Below are 17,531 nucleotides of genomic sequence, written 5' to 3' on the forward strand. Positions count from 1 at the left end.
TCATCCTCAGGACAACCTCAGGTTGTCGGAGCGTTGTCTGGGTATGTGTGTGTGTGTGTGTGTGTGTGTGTGTGTGTGTGTGTGTGACGTGTCAAGCGATGGGTAGTAGAGGCAAAGGAGGAAGAAGTGAGAATGGCGTATGAGCCATTCTCACTTCCGAACAGCGACTGACGTTTGCCTGCTCTGAGGGTTTGGCCAAGAATTCAATAGTTGTGATTGATTTTATTTATTCTTTTTTTTCGTAAGCGTTTCTATAGTGTCCTTATTGATTAGCGAGTGTATTTTCAGATAGTACGACCAGGCAGATGCCGTTTTCCTCACCTGGACCAGGGGCTTTCCTCTGGTCTGCTTCTCTTCCTTCGCAGGAATTACCAGTGGATTTGATTTTACGCAATGGCATCTCATCCGTTCCTGTGGCATTGGTCCCAAGCAACGATGGTATCATACGGATGAAGAATCCAAAAATGATTCAGACGGAGTTGAGAACCGCTACAACTCACTACCAAAGCATCACAGAGGTCAGGCAGTTCGGCGAGGGTGGCATTCTTTGCTTCTCGTCTGACCAGCTCTGTGTTCGAGACTTACTAAAATGCTCGGTATTCGCTACCAAACCGGTGAGCGCATTCATTCCACCTCACCTAGCTTGCGTCAAAGGCCTCGTTCGGGGTGTCGATGTCAACTTGACCCCAACTGAGATATTAGATATGTTTTCAGAAGCAGGTGTGATAGCTATCTATAGATGTAGTCGAGTTGTGGACAAGAACAAGGTCCCAACGGAGTCCGTGATTGCTACATTTGCCGGGTCGAATCGCCCAACCGAAATCAAAGCGTGGCCTTTAATATACAGAGTGGAGCCACTATCACCTCGTCCCCTACAGTGTATTAAGTGTTGGCGTTATGGGCACACAGTGAAAGGGTGCAGGTCAGTACCTAGATGCAGAATTTGTGGTGAGACGCACAATTCAAACGACTGTGAAAGTAATGAAGAAAAGTGCTGTCTTTGCCATGAAGCACACTGCGCTGATAACCCAAACTGCTCAGCCAAGGCACGTGAAATCCAAATACTTGAAATTGTAGACAGAAGGCGATGCTCCCGAAAGGATGCCATTACTGAAATCCAAGCCCGAACTCAAGGATATGCCGGAGCAGCTGCCCGCCATAACATAGCAATGGAAGCATCTTTTTCCCTATCAATTGCGGATATGATCGAGAAAGCTGTGAATAAGGCTATGCAACGCCTTGCTACCACCCTATGTGAGTCGCTGTCGCACAGTGTGAATAACCAAATCGCACAAGTCTATGGAGCGCATCTAGATATAAGTACGGCTGTAAAAAATGCTGAGTCTGCACACCCGGCAAGTGAGGCAGAATCTGAGATAACTCCACCAGATGTACAGTCTACAGAGCCCTCTGGAGAAGGCGTTCAGAGGCAAAGCGAGGGTGCACAGGAAACTTCTCAGGACACACAAGATATGGACATATATCTCAAATGCCTAAAGCGTTCTAGATCCCCTGCATCGAAAAAACCTAGCTCGCCAAAACATGTAAAAAGCAAGAAATACCAGAAAGACAACCTTTCGAAAACCGATTTTCTAAAAGAAAGTATTTTAGAAAAGGTGATTGCCGAAACCAGTTTAACGAAATCATAGGGTCTCTTAAAATTATACATTGGAATTGCCGATCTCTTCACTCAGCCATAACAGATCTGTTGTACCTGTCTTCCAAATTCGATCCGGCTATTATTGCATTACAAGAAACTTGGCTATCCACACATCATGTATTTCACCTACCCAACTTCCAAACCTTTCGTCTAGACCGTCCATCCAAAGGGGGAGGTTTAGCTTTCTTTATAAACAATAAAATTAGTTTAAAAGTCAAAAACTCATACAAATGTATGTCTTCTGAATGCGAAATTTTCGCCTTAGATATTACCTTGCCAGGATACTTGCCTTTCTCGCTAATAAACGTCTACTTTCCTGTAGGCGTTCAAGACACGAGACTGTTAGATATGGCTGCCAATTCAGGCTGTAAAGAAAAAATTATAGTTGGTGACTTCAACTCTCACCATACCTGCTGGGGTTTTAGAACTGATCAGTGTGGACAACGGTTGTGGGACTGGTCGGCAGACAACAACTTATTGTGCCTCAACGCTAGAACTCCCACATTTATTCGAGGTCATTCACGCTCCGCCTTAGATTTAAGCTTTGTAAGCTCGGCCATTGCTAGTACATCGTGGACGGCCCTTGATTGCGCCTCCAACAGTGACCACTTTCCAATAATGTTCGAGATCGCTTGCCCCGTCAAACCATCATGCTTCCATGCCCGAACCTATATAAATTATGCAAAATTTCAACACGACCTAAAAACTGCTTTAGACGCTCCTTCTCAGGATGGAGATGACACTAAAGCTATGAAAATAAACGCAGTAATTAAAAGGGCATACAAAAACGCTGAATTTACTGTTGAATCGGCGAAGAGAATACCCTATAGCCCCTGGTGGAATTCCAACTGTTCACGAGATCACAGACGAAGACAGGCAGCTTGGAAGAAGCTAATACATAATCAGTCCCCTAAGAACTGGGCAGATTATAAATTTCTTGCCGCTGTATTTAAACACACGGTGGCCCAAGCTAAAGAAGATTATGATAAAAGACATTTCGATTTTCTCTCGAAATCCAAAAATAAGAAAGCTTTATTTCAATATATGCGATATCGCAAAATCCTGCCGTCTACATTAAATACTAATTATGAAAAACTATCATTGGAAGAAACAAAGAACTCTTTAGAGTCATTTGGCAGAGGTCTAGAAATTAGATTTTCTTCGAATATGGCTTTCAACTGGCAAAAGTCTAGCATAAGCACTGACTTCGAAAACGTAACGCTGTCTGAAGCATCAAAAGTCATTCGAGATCTACCATCGTCAGCTCCTGGTCCAGATGGAATCACAGTTGCTATGATTAAAATTTTATTCAAGCTATCCCCCGGCGACGTCATTAATCTCATAAACTACTCTTTAAAGAATGCCTGGATACCATATGACTGGAAAATATCTAAGGTAATCCCATTAATAAAAAAGCAAGGAGTAGGTTTTACCATAGAAAATATCAGACCCATCTCGCTAACTTCGAACATGGTGAAACTCATAGAGAGGGTTCTAAAGGGCCGAATAAACTCCTGGATGACGAATAAGGTCTTATTAAAGCCAAATCAAATTGGTTTTCGTTGTGAATGCTCAATTTGGTGCGCCCATGCGGATTTAGAGAGTCGAATACAGCTTGCTCGTAAAAGAAAACAGTACGCCGCATTAGTAACTCTCGACATAGCTAAAGCGTACGACAGTGTCGAGCACTCTATTCTACTGACCCCCTTGCAGAGTCTAAAGTTTCCTCAGTATATTACTGAGTGGATAGCAGAATTCCTAAAATCAAGGGAATTGTATTGCGTGAAGGATGGCTGTTGTTCGCATAAATTCAAACAGAAACGTGGTGTTCCACAAGGGTCCGTCCTATCTCCAGCATTATTCAATATACTGATGAGCTCTATTCCAATTGTTCAGGATGTCACTGTCTACATTTATGCAGACGATATCGCGTTCTTCGCTGCAGAGAGCGACATTTACTCACTACATCAAAAACTGCAAAGATATATTAATACACTAGAAATTTGGTTGCAATCCATTTCATTGTCATTGAACATCAGTAAAAGTGCGCTCTTGGTGTTTCCTATAGCAGATACAGTTTCAATTTCTGTATTGTATAATCGGGAACCTATTCCACAAGTAGATTCAGTCAAGTACTTAGGAATGATTTATAATGAAAAACTAAATTGGAGCCCACACATTGAATATATAACAGCAAAGGCACAACGGGCGTTAGGTTTATTACGCAGGTTAAGCAACAGAAAATACGGGCTGCGCAGACACACGATGTTAATGATATATAAAATGTATGTGCAACCAATATTGGAATTTGGGTGTGTATTATTCTCGGGTGCCGCTGATTATAAAATTAAACCGCTAGTGTTGTTAGAGCGAGAAGCCCTGCGAATATGCCTGGGACTTCCCAGGTTCGTGGCGAATAGTGTATTGTATCAAGAAGCGCGATTGCCAACACTCCTCTGTCGATTCCGCATTCTAACGGTTCAAACCTTCTTAAAGTTCTACAGTTTACCGGCGCGAAGATCAGAGTACGCATTTATCAGCGACCCTGACTCTTTCTTTCTTGCACATTGGCCTCGATTTCATACCCCTCAGATAATTTTCGCTAAAAAGAAGCTGGATTGCATAAATGTAGACATTAGCACAGTAATTGAAACTAATTTTTCTACCATCAACATTAGAATAGAGTACGATGAAATCTTCCCCCCACAAGCCAAGTTGCAATCTCTGAGATTTTTGACCACTACATTAAACGATTACTTGGTACATGCAGAAACAAAAAATGTAATAGCTACAGATGCTTCTGTCAACAATGAAAAGGCAGGTGTAGGAATTGCGTCTGATTCCCTCGGCTGGTCTTTTACAGTAAGGCTTCCAGATTTTACTCCTATATTTGAAGCTGAGCTAGTAGCTATTATTTTAGCCCTTCGTAAAATTCCTACGACAGAGACCAGTGCAATCATCCTAACAGACTCACTTTCGGTGTGTGCAGCTCTGACAAACTCTGAACAATCTCGTGCCCTAGCAGCGTTCCACACATTAGCACCGCCGCATTTAAAACTCCTCAAATTAGTGTGGGTCCCAGGTCACTGCGGATTACAATTAAATGAATTGGCAGATGCTTTGTCACGAGCATCACTCGATGGACCAGTAATTTCAGTACTTCCCGAGTTAGAATACTTATCAGGGGTTAGATATAGGAAATTCGCTATTTTTACAGATAGTTTAGAAAATATCACGCAATGGACAGATTATCAGCACCTCAAATTTCTATGGAAAACCCAGTGGAGTCCGTCAAAAAAACTTGAAATTATAATTTCTAGATTCCGGTGCCGTGTCCCCCCATTAAATATTTATTTACACAGAGCTGGTCTGACACTTTCCCCCTTTGTCCGTTCTGCGAAGAATCAGAAACTATTGAACATTATTTTTGCTCATGTCGTAACTATGCATTAATTAGGAAACGACTTTTAGATATTCCATTTGCGAAGCTAGGTTTAAATTTAACCGCAGAAAATGTTCTAAGTTTTGGTGCCTCTGTTTTGGGAAATTGCCACAGAGATGCATTCGATGCGGTGTGTAATTTTATTCAAGACTCTAAACGTTTTTCAACATAAAGCCCTCGTTAACAAATACTAAAAAAAAACGGGTCGAAAAGTAATTTTCTATCCTGGATAAATCCGTGACATACCAAATTAATCGGCTTTGGCAAAACCATCTGTCTGGTCGGCTCCCAAAATCAAGGTGTAGCTATTAGTGTCTACTTTGTTATTGACTTTTTTCTTACTATCTAAATCTTTGGTTTATTTCTTTTTTCCAACATACTGTCTTAACTATACAACTCTCCCCACCCTTTTTTTTTTCGTTGTAAGCAATAATGCAGTTATCGTTCATATGAGACTATTTGTTCTCTTGGCCAATCCCCCAGAGTGGGTACGAGCCATGGATTAAAGGATACAAACAAACAAACAAGTATGAGCCAGGCCACGTCTCCCAGTTATCATAGCGTCACACGAGTCGACAGGATGAAGACCTCGCAACCACTTCATCGCCCGGCCATCATCATCGAAGACGTCAGCGAGACGCAGTGACCGAACGCGGACAACAGAAGAAAGCCGACCACCAAGACCACCAAGCATCATGACAGCAGCATCAGACGACCTTGACATCCCTAAGTACACCGGATCAGCGGACGACGGACCTGTACAGGACTGGTTCGACCTGTTCGAGCTCCATGCCGCCGCTGCATCGTGGTCGGAACGGGAGATGGTTACGAACTTCAGTGACTACGTCACCGGTGAGGCATTTAAATTTTACCTAATCCACATATTCGAGAACGACGACTCATGGCGAAAAATCAAAGAGGAGATGATTACCCGATTTAACGACTATGACCAAGACCTACTCATTACCAACCATTTAGAGACAACCGCACACTATCGTCAATTTCCTAAGCAGTCCTCAATCATTCGAAAGCCCAGCGCGCATCGACAACTGCCTCAAGATGAAGTGGCACATGAGTTTACTTATAGAAGGCCATGCGTATATTGGGAAAAACCCAACCACCAAGCGCGCCTCCCTTCTGCGCGAAATACGGCATTTCCGAAGTCATCGCTTCAGCATATGACACGACACGTTGCTGAACCACCTGATGCTCTTCACTCTTCGTCTCGCATGCGTAATCCACCACCTGGGTTTTCGTCACGCGGTTCTTCAAGCGCTCCTAACGCTCCCCACTTGCCTTATAAGGACGCCTTGCTCATGGTAGACCAGCTGACGCATGGAGAAAATACCGAACAACGCCATGACTACTCGAAGAGTGAAAATCCTGGTTTTACATCACTTGGCTCTTTCATCGCTCACAACGCTCACCTCAAACCTCACTCGCCCACTACGGTTGGGATAGAGCTGCAGAACTCCGAATATACTCGGCCAAGCCCTGAACCTACCATCCAGATTCAGGCGCAAGAACCACTTGCAGCGAACAGCGAAGAAGAAGCCCCTGATGATGTATCGGTCAACTCTGAAGCATTACCTTCATTACCCGAAATGCAGCACAACAGCCTAGAGACTACTACCTGCCCACTCGACGCCACATTCAGTTGCCCAGAAAGTCAGTGTCATGGTGAAAAAGGACTGCCACCTCAGGTCTTTTCGCAGCAACATCATCAATGCCAGCAAATCCAAGAACAACAGAGATTCCAAGGGCTATACGAACAAGGACGACGACGAATGGAATCATCTTCGGAAGAACACACGCGGTTTTTGGAAAACCGTTTACAAACGTGTCAAGCAAACCAACGACATATTCAAGATTTCTCGCTCGAAACAAAGAAAGCATCGACTCCAGGATATTTTCCCAAGGGATGTCGAGTAAGCTTTCTCCAGTCGAGATCAAGACTCAGGCAACACGACATACAACGTCGAGAAAGGCGCCAAACCATGCCCGGTATTCCGCAAGGACGCAGAAATCCCCGCACCAGCCTCGGTCAACAAGCACGCAAACGGGTGGCGACGCACGGGTTCCAATCAAGACAAATAGCACGACACCTGCGCAAATCAACCAGCCAATACTTCAAGGCCATCACACCACGTTCATTCGTCGCAAGAATGCCGGCTGTGTTTCCATCTGATTTCACGCTCAAAGCATGCTTATGTCGTCCAGAGCGCAACAGCCAGCCTCGCCCTCCAGAGCTGTACTTGATACCCCGGATTGCTGTCCTCTCCTGTGAAGCTATAGTGTGTTAACGGAAACTTCCTCGGACTTGAAATGACCTTCTTTTTTTGACAGTGTTCAGTTCTAAGCCGTGCATGTTCAGTTCTCATTTCGGTTCGTCTGACGCGACATCTTTCGGGGGGCGGGGGAATCGTGTGACGTATCAAGCGATGGGTAGTAGAGGCAAAGGAGGAAGAAGTGAGAATGGCGTATGAGCCAGGCCACGTCTCCCAGTTATCATAACGTCATATATATATATATATATATATATATATATATATATATATATATATATATGTATATATATATATATATAAAGAAGTGTATACCTAAGGGCTCGCTTTTCCGTGTTTTGACACAATGTTAATGAGATCCAACAGACAGTAATACCAAGGAATGTATAGGGGAAGTTATTAGAACAAAGGGAAGGTAAATAAGAAGAAACAAAAGTGGGTGTAAAAATAACCAGCCGTGAGCAGGAATCGAGCCTACGACCTTCGAATTACGCGTTCGATGCTCTAACCACTGAGCTATCACTCCATCCACTTTTTCAAGTTTATATGTAAATTTAGACGTGGATGAATGGATGGATAGATGGATGAATGAATGGATGAATGGATGGATGGATGGATGGATGGATGAATGGATGGATGGATGAATGGATGGATGGATGAATGGATGGATATGGATATGGTTGTACCATTTAGATTGGGCGATGGCTAGCGCCATCAAGCTGTGATACTCAATGAACCAAAAATTAGATTTTTTTTTTCCTTTGAAAAGTGAGTTTGTGGATTCGTACTTTGCAGTGAAGAGTTTAATTTTCACTCGTGCCTTGACTTTAGCCACCAATCAGATAACCTCCTTCTAGTTAGGTTATACATCATGAATAATAAGGGTGACAGGGGACAACCCTGCCTAAGCCTCCGTTTTATCTCTGCAGGCTTGGATACCTGTTTTTCCCACTTTACAACTACCTTGTTACCTTTATAGATACCCATTAAAAAATTAGTGACTACATTTGCCACGCCTAGTGTGTCCAGTATTCCCCATAATTCCTCTTGAACCACGCTATCGTACACTCCCTTGATATCCAAAAATGCTAGCCACAGGGGCCTGTGTTCCTTTTCTGCTGTTTCGATGCACTGCGTCAGTGAGAACAGATTGTCTTCCAACCTCCTGTGTCTCCTAAACCCATTCTGCAGTTCCCCCAGCACGCCCTCATCCTCTATCCATGCCTGCAGCCTTTCCTTTATAATCTGCATCGCCAGCCTGTAGACCACTGATGTCACTGTTATAGGACGGTAGTTGTTTATGTCAGCTTTGTCCCCGTTTCCTTTATAGATCATGCTCATCCTGCTAAGTTTCCATCCATCGGGAACTTCACCATCGATTAATATTTTGCTCACTGCCTCTCTCATAGCCTGGTTAGACTTCGGACCTAATGTCTTTATCAGTATAATTGGAATGCCATCTGGGCCTGTTGATGTACTACTTGGGACCCTCTTCTCAGCCCTTTCCCGCTCTCGTTGTGAAAATGGAGCCATTGTGCCACTTGATCCATCCCTGTCTCTTGTGGTGCATAATGCACTTCCTTGTTGAAATTTTTCTGTCACCCTTGTTCTTATATATTCAACAGCTTCGTCCCCTTCTAGCCTAGCACCTTGAGCTGTAGCTATAAACCTCTGCTCTAGGTTTGTTTCATTTCTTAGGAAGTTGAGATGGTTTCAAAATTTCGCAGCTGCCTTTCTGTCCTTTTTATGTACTTCTGCCAGCCACTGAGCACCCTTTGTTCTAATCTTTTCATTGATCAGAAGGGATGCATCCCTTCTACACCTTAGAAAGGTTTCCCATTTTATTTCAACATCATCTGTTGGTTCACCCCGCTGCTTAGCATGTCTGTGTTCCCTAGAGGCTTCCTGACGTTTTGCTATGGCTCTCTTAACTTCCTCATCCCACCAACTTTTGGGTTTGTGTCTTCTTTTTCGGGGTGACTTGTCACGCGTCTTAGCAAGCTCTAGCTCTAACAGTCTAATTAGATTCGTGTATGTCCACACTGTCTTATTATCCTCCATGATTACTTTCTCAATTTGTTTAGTGGCTATTTCAATTTGCCTTTCTGGATAAAAATTTTTCAGTAGTTGCTCATCTTGTCTCCTTCCCACTTTCACTGTTCTTCCAAAACTTAGCTTGATACGATTGTGATAACTATCCAGACTATTGGAGCCACCTTCATCTCTGTGCATTCCCTTGAGCTTATCATACATCCTATGTGACATCAGTGCATAATCTATCGTCGACTGCAGCCTTCCTACCTCCCATGTTATTTGCCCTTCACACTTCTCGGTACTGTTGCAAATGATCAAATCAAGCCTTTCACACATATCCATGATCATCTTCCCTGTCGGGTCGGTATACCCATCTATATCTTCTATGTGGGCATTCATGTCTCCTAGTATAATTATTTCGCACTCTCTTCCTAACTCCTGAATGTCCTTTGATATACACTCTACCATTGCCTGGTTTTCCTCTCTAGCCTTCGCTCCCGTCCACAAGTACACGAAACCCAGGAGTGTCATTTGACCTGCCACTTTCCCTTTTAGCCACTAAATGTTCCTTGCACTCCTGCTTGACCCTTTGCCAGTCTGTACTTTTATCAATGAATGCCCCAATACCACCCCCCCCTTTCTGCTGCCTTCTGTTCTATTACAATATTCCCACGCGTAGTCCGGATTGTTCGGAGGCTGTTCCATGTCCCTGAGATGTGTTTCAACAAAACCGTATACCATTGGCCTCTCTTCCCTTAGCTGTTCTTCTATCTCTTCCCACTTCAGCCTGTTCCTACCACCCTGCATGTTAATATACCCTATGTCTGAATTGGCTCGGCGCTCGTGGCTACGTCTATTTATGCCCCGGACTCTACCTATCTTAGATATTGGTGCCACTTTGGAATCGTATCTGTCCATACCACCTGTCGAAGAGTCTCCCTGGTTGTTCTCCTCGTTAAGTAGGAGTGTCAGCCAGCGCCATCTATAAGACAAGCGGCGAGTGTGAAACACCCTTTTATGCGCATGTGTGGCGTCACGTAGCACGTGAACTTATTACGAGCGGGCAGCCGACCAATAGTCCTTCGTATACAACCTAATGACATCAAGTCTGCCAGTATGAGGCCCTCGTTAATGAATAAGGGAAAGAAGTGTATACCTAAGGGCTCGTTTTTTCGTGTTTTGACACAATATTAGTCAGATCTAACAGACAGATCGGGAGAAGAGCCTGCACCACTACTGTATCGCAGGTGATCTAGTAATGCCAAGGAATGTATAGGGGAAGGTATTCGAACAAATGAAATGTAAACAAGAAGAAAGAAAAGTAGGTGAAAAAATAACCAGCCGTGAGCAGGAATCGAACCTATGACGTTCGAATTACGCATATACTACGACTTATGAATATATATATATATATATATATATATATATATACTAACAGACAGTAATGCCAAGGAATGTACAGGGGAAGTGATTAGAACCAATGGAATGTAAATAAGAAGAAAGAAAAGTGGATGAAAAAATAACCAGCCGCGAGCAGGAATCGAACTACGAATCGAGCCCTTAGGTATACACTTCTTTCCCTCATTTCATTAAACGAGGGTCTCGTACTGGCAGACTTGGTGTCATTAGGTTGTATACGAGGGACTATAATAAGTTCACGTGCTACTTGACGCCAAACATGCGCATAAAAGAGTGTTTTCACACTCGTCCCTTGGCTTATAGATGGCGCTGACTGTCACTCCTACTTCTAAATTCACATATAAACCCAAAAAAAAGTGGATGGAGGGAAGGCCGCTGTGGTAGCTCAGTGGTTAGAGCATCGAATGCGTTATTCGAAGGCCGTAGGTTCGATTCCTGCTTATGGCTGGTTATTTTTCATCCACTTTTTTTTCTTCCTATTTACATTCCATTGGTTCTAATAACTTCCCCTGTACGTTCCTTGGCATTGCTGTCTGTTAGATCTCATTTATATTGTGTTAAAACAAGGAAAAACGAGCCCTTAGGTATACACTTCTTTCCCTTATATATATATATATATATATATATATATATATATATATATATATTAAGCACCACACACTGAACGTCAATTTTAAAACACGGGTTTATCCTCTCCTCGTCCAGAATTACAAACCATACAGGTTTGCTGAAAGAGCCATTAGTTGCACTGAAAAGAGTTGTTAAACTGAAAGCAGAAAATTTACAGATGTTGACATGAGTGTACGAACAAGTATGCTTGTGGTGCTGCTTGAAATACTTCGTAACGTGCACGTCGACTCAAGTAGAAAAGGGAAAAAAAAACAAGGAAGAGCTCTCACAGGATCTCTTTCGGTCGCTTTAATTTCCAACTTCCTATGGTCAGGCTGGCGACCAAACGTGCTGCAAAAATTAAGACAGCTATAGACTAATTATGTTTCTAAAGCCATTTCTACAAACTTCCGAAAACGCCTAGAAAAAAAACTAAAAAGAAACGCGTCCATGCTTGCTCTTTTCCAAACGTTTTTGACAGTTTTTGCACTGCTATCCGATGGTCAGATAGCCGTCTATAGCTACGAAATATCTTGAACAAGACATTTATTAGCCCTTTCAGCAAGCTGTTCAAGACTTTAATTGTTAAGACTTGACACATCTTCTTTTTTGTTTCATAAGGACTGTATACACTAAGGGGAACTATCGGGTTAGTGTCTATGGGAGCTGTAACGCACGGCGCTTTATCGAGCATGGAAACGCACACACACAAGGCAATGAAAGCACATTGAAACAGGCTGACGAGCCATATAGACATCGTCACCGGGTTCACGCAAGGTCAAGCGAACAATATGTAATGCCGATGATCCACAGCATCCATTGGACACGCGAATACAATCTAGCTATTCACGTTCACAATGCACACTGGCAGCGACAGGCCGAATCACAGCGTCCGTGACAACCACGTAAACACCGAGCCGATCACAAACACGCTAAGCCTGAAAAAAAAAAGAACATTTTGCCCGGACCCGCGTAGTAAACATTGATGAAAAGCCTGTTTCACAGATCCGCCCAGATCCAAGCCAAGCTGAGTTAAAATAGTGTTTATTTTTACTGGGTGAAAATAGCACTCTGCTCGCCCAGTCACACCTTCCCACAATTTCCGTGCTTGCTGAAGAGCTGTGCGTTCCAGCTCCCATAGACCCTAGCGCCAGAGTTCTCTCTAGTGTATATTTGGGAAACTCTATGGTTATCGTGCACTCTTCCACCACTTCCCTGTATACCTTTTCCCTCCGACATTCTTGCTTGTTCTCGGTCCCTTTGAAAGCTATTATACGTGCACTTCATTCATGCTACAGGTGACGATGAAGAGCAATGGCTGAGCACTCCTGCATGGATGGGAAGCCTTAAACAACGCACTGGTTGCGCCATGAGCATCGTGCGATGACTGCTTGTTGCTCGACTCCTCTGCCACGCTATATTCGATAAATTAGTGCGAGTCCCTGTTTGATGACGCTTGTATAGGGTGTTTCTGCAGGCGAGTTTCAAGCACCAGTGACGCTCTGTTTTAGAATTCTGGACTGCCAAGTAGAGAGGCCACCTTCAAATACCATTTCAATCTGGATATATTTTCATTATGTTTGTATGTATATTGATTTTTTTTCTGTAATGTATGTAGGTTACGCCACCGACGGCGGCGGCAACGACGCTGAACGCAAGAACGGGTGCCTATGAGCTGCGCTCTAAAACCAGATGTTGAAAGTATTCTTGCGTTCTGAGTCGGCTGCGCTACGCGTTTATCGCACAGTATCGACTATAGACCAACAAGTCGAGCGTGGAACATAGAACGTTCGCGGCAGAAAAGACGCTCAACCGGGTTCGCCTGTCAAGATTTCCTTAACCCACTTGGTTCATTCGCCCTCGAAGAAGCTCACGGCCTGCAGGAAGAGCCCAAGGCCAAGATAAACGTCATTATATCAGATAACGGAACCAAGGCCTCTCTATATCAGGTAGCCTAACGAAGGACGTAGAAAGGTACTGGTTTCGGCGACTTGGTAACGATTCATGATAAATAGTTATTTGCACACCACTTAACAACGATCACTAGGAAACTTCCAGCAAATGTAACGGATAGCTTTCAAGAAAGTGAGTTATGGTGGAAGGAGTGAACTGGTTTCATACATCATCAACGTGCAATTCAAGCTTTGCTAAAGTCATTCATGTACAAAAGCAGTATAGGCTCCCTCCCGCGAAATTTCATTTGACAGCTTGCGTGTGCATCTGGTTTTTGCCTATTCTAGTTTTCTAATGTTTTTCTAAGCATGCTATTTTCACGAAGAAGAAAGAGGGGCGCGTACGAGCTCATGAGGGGGGGGGGAGAGTGGCGTAGCTAAGGCACACCGAGCCTGTGCCCCCCCCCAGAATTTTTTTTTTGTGCCAAGACATACAGACCCCAAAATAGCAATTTGCCTGCCCGGCCTTCGCTTCAGATCAACAAGGAGCCCGGCACCACTTGCTTTCACCCCCCCCCCCCAAATTTTCTGCCTAGCCCCTGCTTCGCTGTGTCGTGTTTTTCGCCGACTTCCTCGACTGTGCAGTGTGGCCGAAATGGAACACATTTACCGAGTGAACAAATGAATGAATAAATTTTATGTAAAGTCCGACAGTTTCCTTTGGGTGTTTTTTGTTTGTTTCGTTCGCGTCTGATATATTTCGTTCTTTTTATCCAGTGGATCAGCTGTCAGAATCTGAGCTCGACTGAGTTTCCATTTAGAGTGTGGGAACAAAAGGCTCAAAACAAATACTAAGTATTTATTTGTCAGGTGACTAATGTGATGTCACAGCACGAGCTTCTCTATGTCTTCGCCTTTGTATGATTGATATGTGAGGTTTAACGTCCCGAAACCACATTATGATTATAAGAGACGCTGTAGTGGAGCGCTCCGGAAATTTCGGCCAGCCGGGGTTCTTTAACGTCCACCCAAATCAGAGTGCACGGGCCTACAGCGTTTTCGCCTTCATCAAAAATTCAGCCGCCGTATGTCTTTGCCTTTTGTAGACGCCAAGCACACGGTCCACTCATGGCTTCCTCCCTGGCGTTCAAGGCATTGACGCCGAATGGATTATCTGCTTGAGATAACGTTGCCAGCGCCCGCGAGAGCTGGCTTCAAGTGGTCTATAGAAACTGTCTTTTCGCGTCTGTTTTTAATGAGAGTAAAGTACTTAGGATCATGCCTGAGTATTTCAAAAGGACTGTCGGAAGGCGCTTGTAATGAAGTACGGGTTGCATCGTCACGAATGACAACGTGCATATAGTATGAAGTAATGATGGGCTTATATAAATGGTTTTGCAATCATGACGAAGCGGTGGTGGTGCAACAGTAGCCGTAATTGTTCGCAGCTGGTCGTCGTTAGAGTGTACTTAGCAGCTGCGTGCGAAGCACCGTCAACGTACCAAAAAAAGAGAGAGGGAGAGAGAAAAGAAAGCACATATTCTAAAGTAGGCATCAAGGTTACTATACCGGCATGCTTTTTGAAATTTGGTTTTGGCATGAACAGTTCGTTCTGTCTTACTGGTCTTCAAGACAGGGCCGATTGCCCTTATGCGTATAATTACTGCATTTTCTGTGCTCACTTTGCCGTGTAAACTTCTCTATTCATCCTTTCTAGCACATATACTTGCTTTAGGATATTTTATGGTGCCTAAATCAGACAATGATTTTCCATTCACGCACTCACTTAAGTTTTATTCGGGAAATAAATAATTGCCCTCCTGTATTGCATAAGCAGTCATATATTTTATTCCTCTTAATACAGTTGCTTACAATGCCTGTTTGTTAAAACTAAAATGCAATTTACCTCATCGTAGCGGTGCATATCTTTGTGTCGGCGCTTGCTTTTGTTAGAATTTACGATAAACGGCAGTGAACACCTGGTCGAGGCACAAACTATAAAACACAAAAAGAACGGCACAAGCGCGCACACAAGTCCTTTTCGTGTTTCTGTCTCACTTTGGTGTGCGCTGGCGTTTACAGTAAGTATTACCAACCAACTAGCGCACAAGTCCATTTTGTTAGGATGGTATTCGATATCTCGCGTACTGAGACCCCTCCGAAGAATTAGCGGTGGTCTGAAAATACGCGCTGCTTCAACTGAACACTTAGGTGCACTTGTTGTCTTCACTATCGCCAGCCTTACTACGCCCACTGCATCAAAGTAAAGGCCCCGAAATGACACTCAACCATACCTGCTTACCCCCAGCCCGCACTTAGGTTAATGCCCCCCCCCCCAAAGAAACAAAAAAGAAAGAAAAATTAGCCACGCCCCTGTGAGGGGGGTGCTAGACAGTTGCACTGACACTGGCTTTGGGACGCGGCGAACACCATTAATGTAGAGCGATAGAAAAATTGGAGTGAAACTATAGAAATAGAGAGCTGTAATCGATAGAGCGCACTTCAAGTTGTAAAAGGCTATAGTCTGTTACAACTTGAAGTGCGCTCTATGTATGTCTACTGTTGCGAAGCCACCTCCGAAATCCCACCGCTGACCTCCACTGTTGCGAAAGATGGCGACGCCAACACGGACCCGAAGGCGCCACTGCTTTCAACTCCGCCGGGAAGGTCACCAGCCGTTTGGTAGCGTATGTTTCTCAGCTCGCGACTGCTTCTGCGCAGAGACACATGTCGGCTCTCCGACACGGGGACTCCTCTCCTAGGACCGCCGATCCCGACGCGCCGCAGGGCTTCTTTTATTTGCACTGGGTCCAACCAAAATGTCCAATCAGAAGCGCCGCTGGTCGTCAGGGCAGATTCCTCCAATGGGGTCGCCGCTGGGCCACGTTACCCCCAGACACGAAGACGCCGGCTCGCTGTCACATGCGCTGCTGGCTCCATGCACGTGGGCCGGAGATGCGCCGCGCGTGTTTACGCCGTTGAGTTGTTCGCGACAGGCGGACTGCGGGCTGGCCTTGACCCAGATTGCCTTTTTCAGAGGCACGGACGTTTGACGAGGACTCCCTGGCATAACAGCACCCCCGCCGCCAGACAATGCACCGGAAAGACGAGCTGCTTCCACGGGGCTCGGATGTCAGGTGCGCTCGTTCGCCAGGTCCCTCCAGGTTCGCCTCCAGGGCCATGGGGAGAATACAGCTCCAGACCGTTTCGGGAACACATCCCATTCTTGACGACGGATTCCAGCTCCACTGGTTTTTCACCACAACTTGTCGACCAGCTTCACTCGTCTCTTCTGACCATCTTCGGTTTCAGCACTTGTCGATGGTTCTGCAACTTGCTAAGAACGGTTCGACAACAAACAACACACGACACAAGCAAGTGCCCTCGATCACCCGACAGAACACCAGACAAATTATAGTACAACATATACCTATCTACGTGTCTATCTGAATTTTGTTCCCTCTACATCAAGAGGCACATGTGGGACAAAAGACCCTTAAAATGACAACTCAATTTTTTTCCCACGTACAACAACGTAACGAATTAGAATACCACATAAAGTTGGCCCCTTGAGATCACATTGAACGAGAGCGCTCCGCCCAGGTCGTGATGAGGTCAAAATTTTGCCCGAATCGCCAGCGAGAAACCGAAAGGTTGAGAAGTTACTAGCTGGAACGCACTGCTCAATGCACCTGCATTAGCGTTTACCTTTCCTTTATTTTTTTGATAGCGAACGTCAAAGTTGCGCTGTGGAGCAACATGCTCCACTTCAGTAACCGGCCACTTTTAGGCGACGATACCTATGCGGCACCAAGAGCGGCTCACACTTTGGACGTTGCACAGGGGAACAACGATACGGCTTGCTACGGATTGACTGCTCACCGCTTAGCTCGATGTCGTGTTCGATCACCCTCGTGTTTCCGGGGCGGTCCGAAAACACGTCTCCAAACTCGGAACCAATCTTTCTCAGGTCCTCTTTCTCAGGTCCTCCTTCACTTAAGCTAGGCTCTAGGTTCAACTGTTCCCAGATTACTTTCGATCCCCCTTTGATTACATCACTAGAACTAGCATTCAACAGCTGCATTCAACAGCTAGCATTCAACAGCTGATTTACGACCGCTTGATGTTGAACATTGGGTTTCATCAAGTTGTAAATTTTGTCCGGCCGCCTTCCTAATTTCACTTCATAA

At 44.6% G+C, this 17,531-nt stretch overlaps 2 protein-coding genes across 2 annotated transcripts in view; one reads left to right on the forward strand and one right to left on the reverse strand.

Moving 5' to 3' along the window:
* The window catches only part of LOC142804087 (uncharacterized), a 446,442-nt gene that overhangs the window by 39,612 nt on the left and 389,299 nt on the right, over positions 1-17,531 (reverse strand). The window lies entirely within an intron of this gene.
* Positions 1-17,531, forward strand: part of LOC142804086 (uncharacterized) — a 446,178-nt gene that overhangs the window by 37,400 nt on the left and 391,247 nt on the right. The window lies entirely within an intron of this gene.

Source organism: Rhipicephalus microplus, chromosome 3 (assembly GCF_043290135.1).
Source record: "Rhipicephalus microplus isolate Deutch F79 chromosome 3, USDA_Rmic, whole genome shotgun sequence".
Classification (NCBI taxonomy): Eukaryota; Metazoa; Arthropoda; class Arachnida; order Ixodida; family Ixodidae; genus Rhipicephalus; species Rhipicephalus microplus.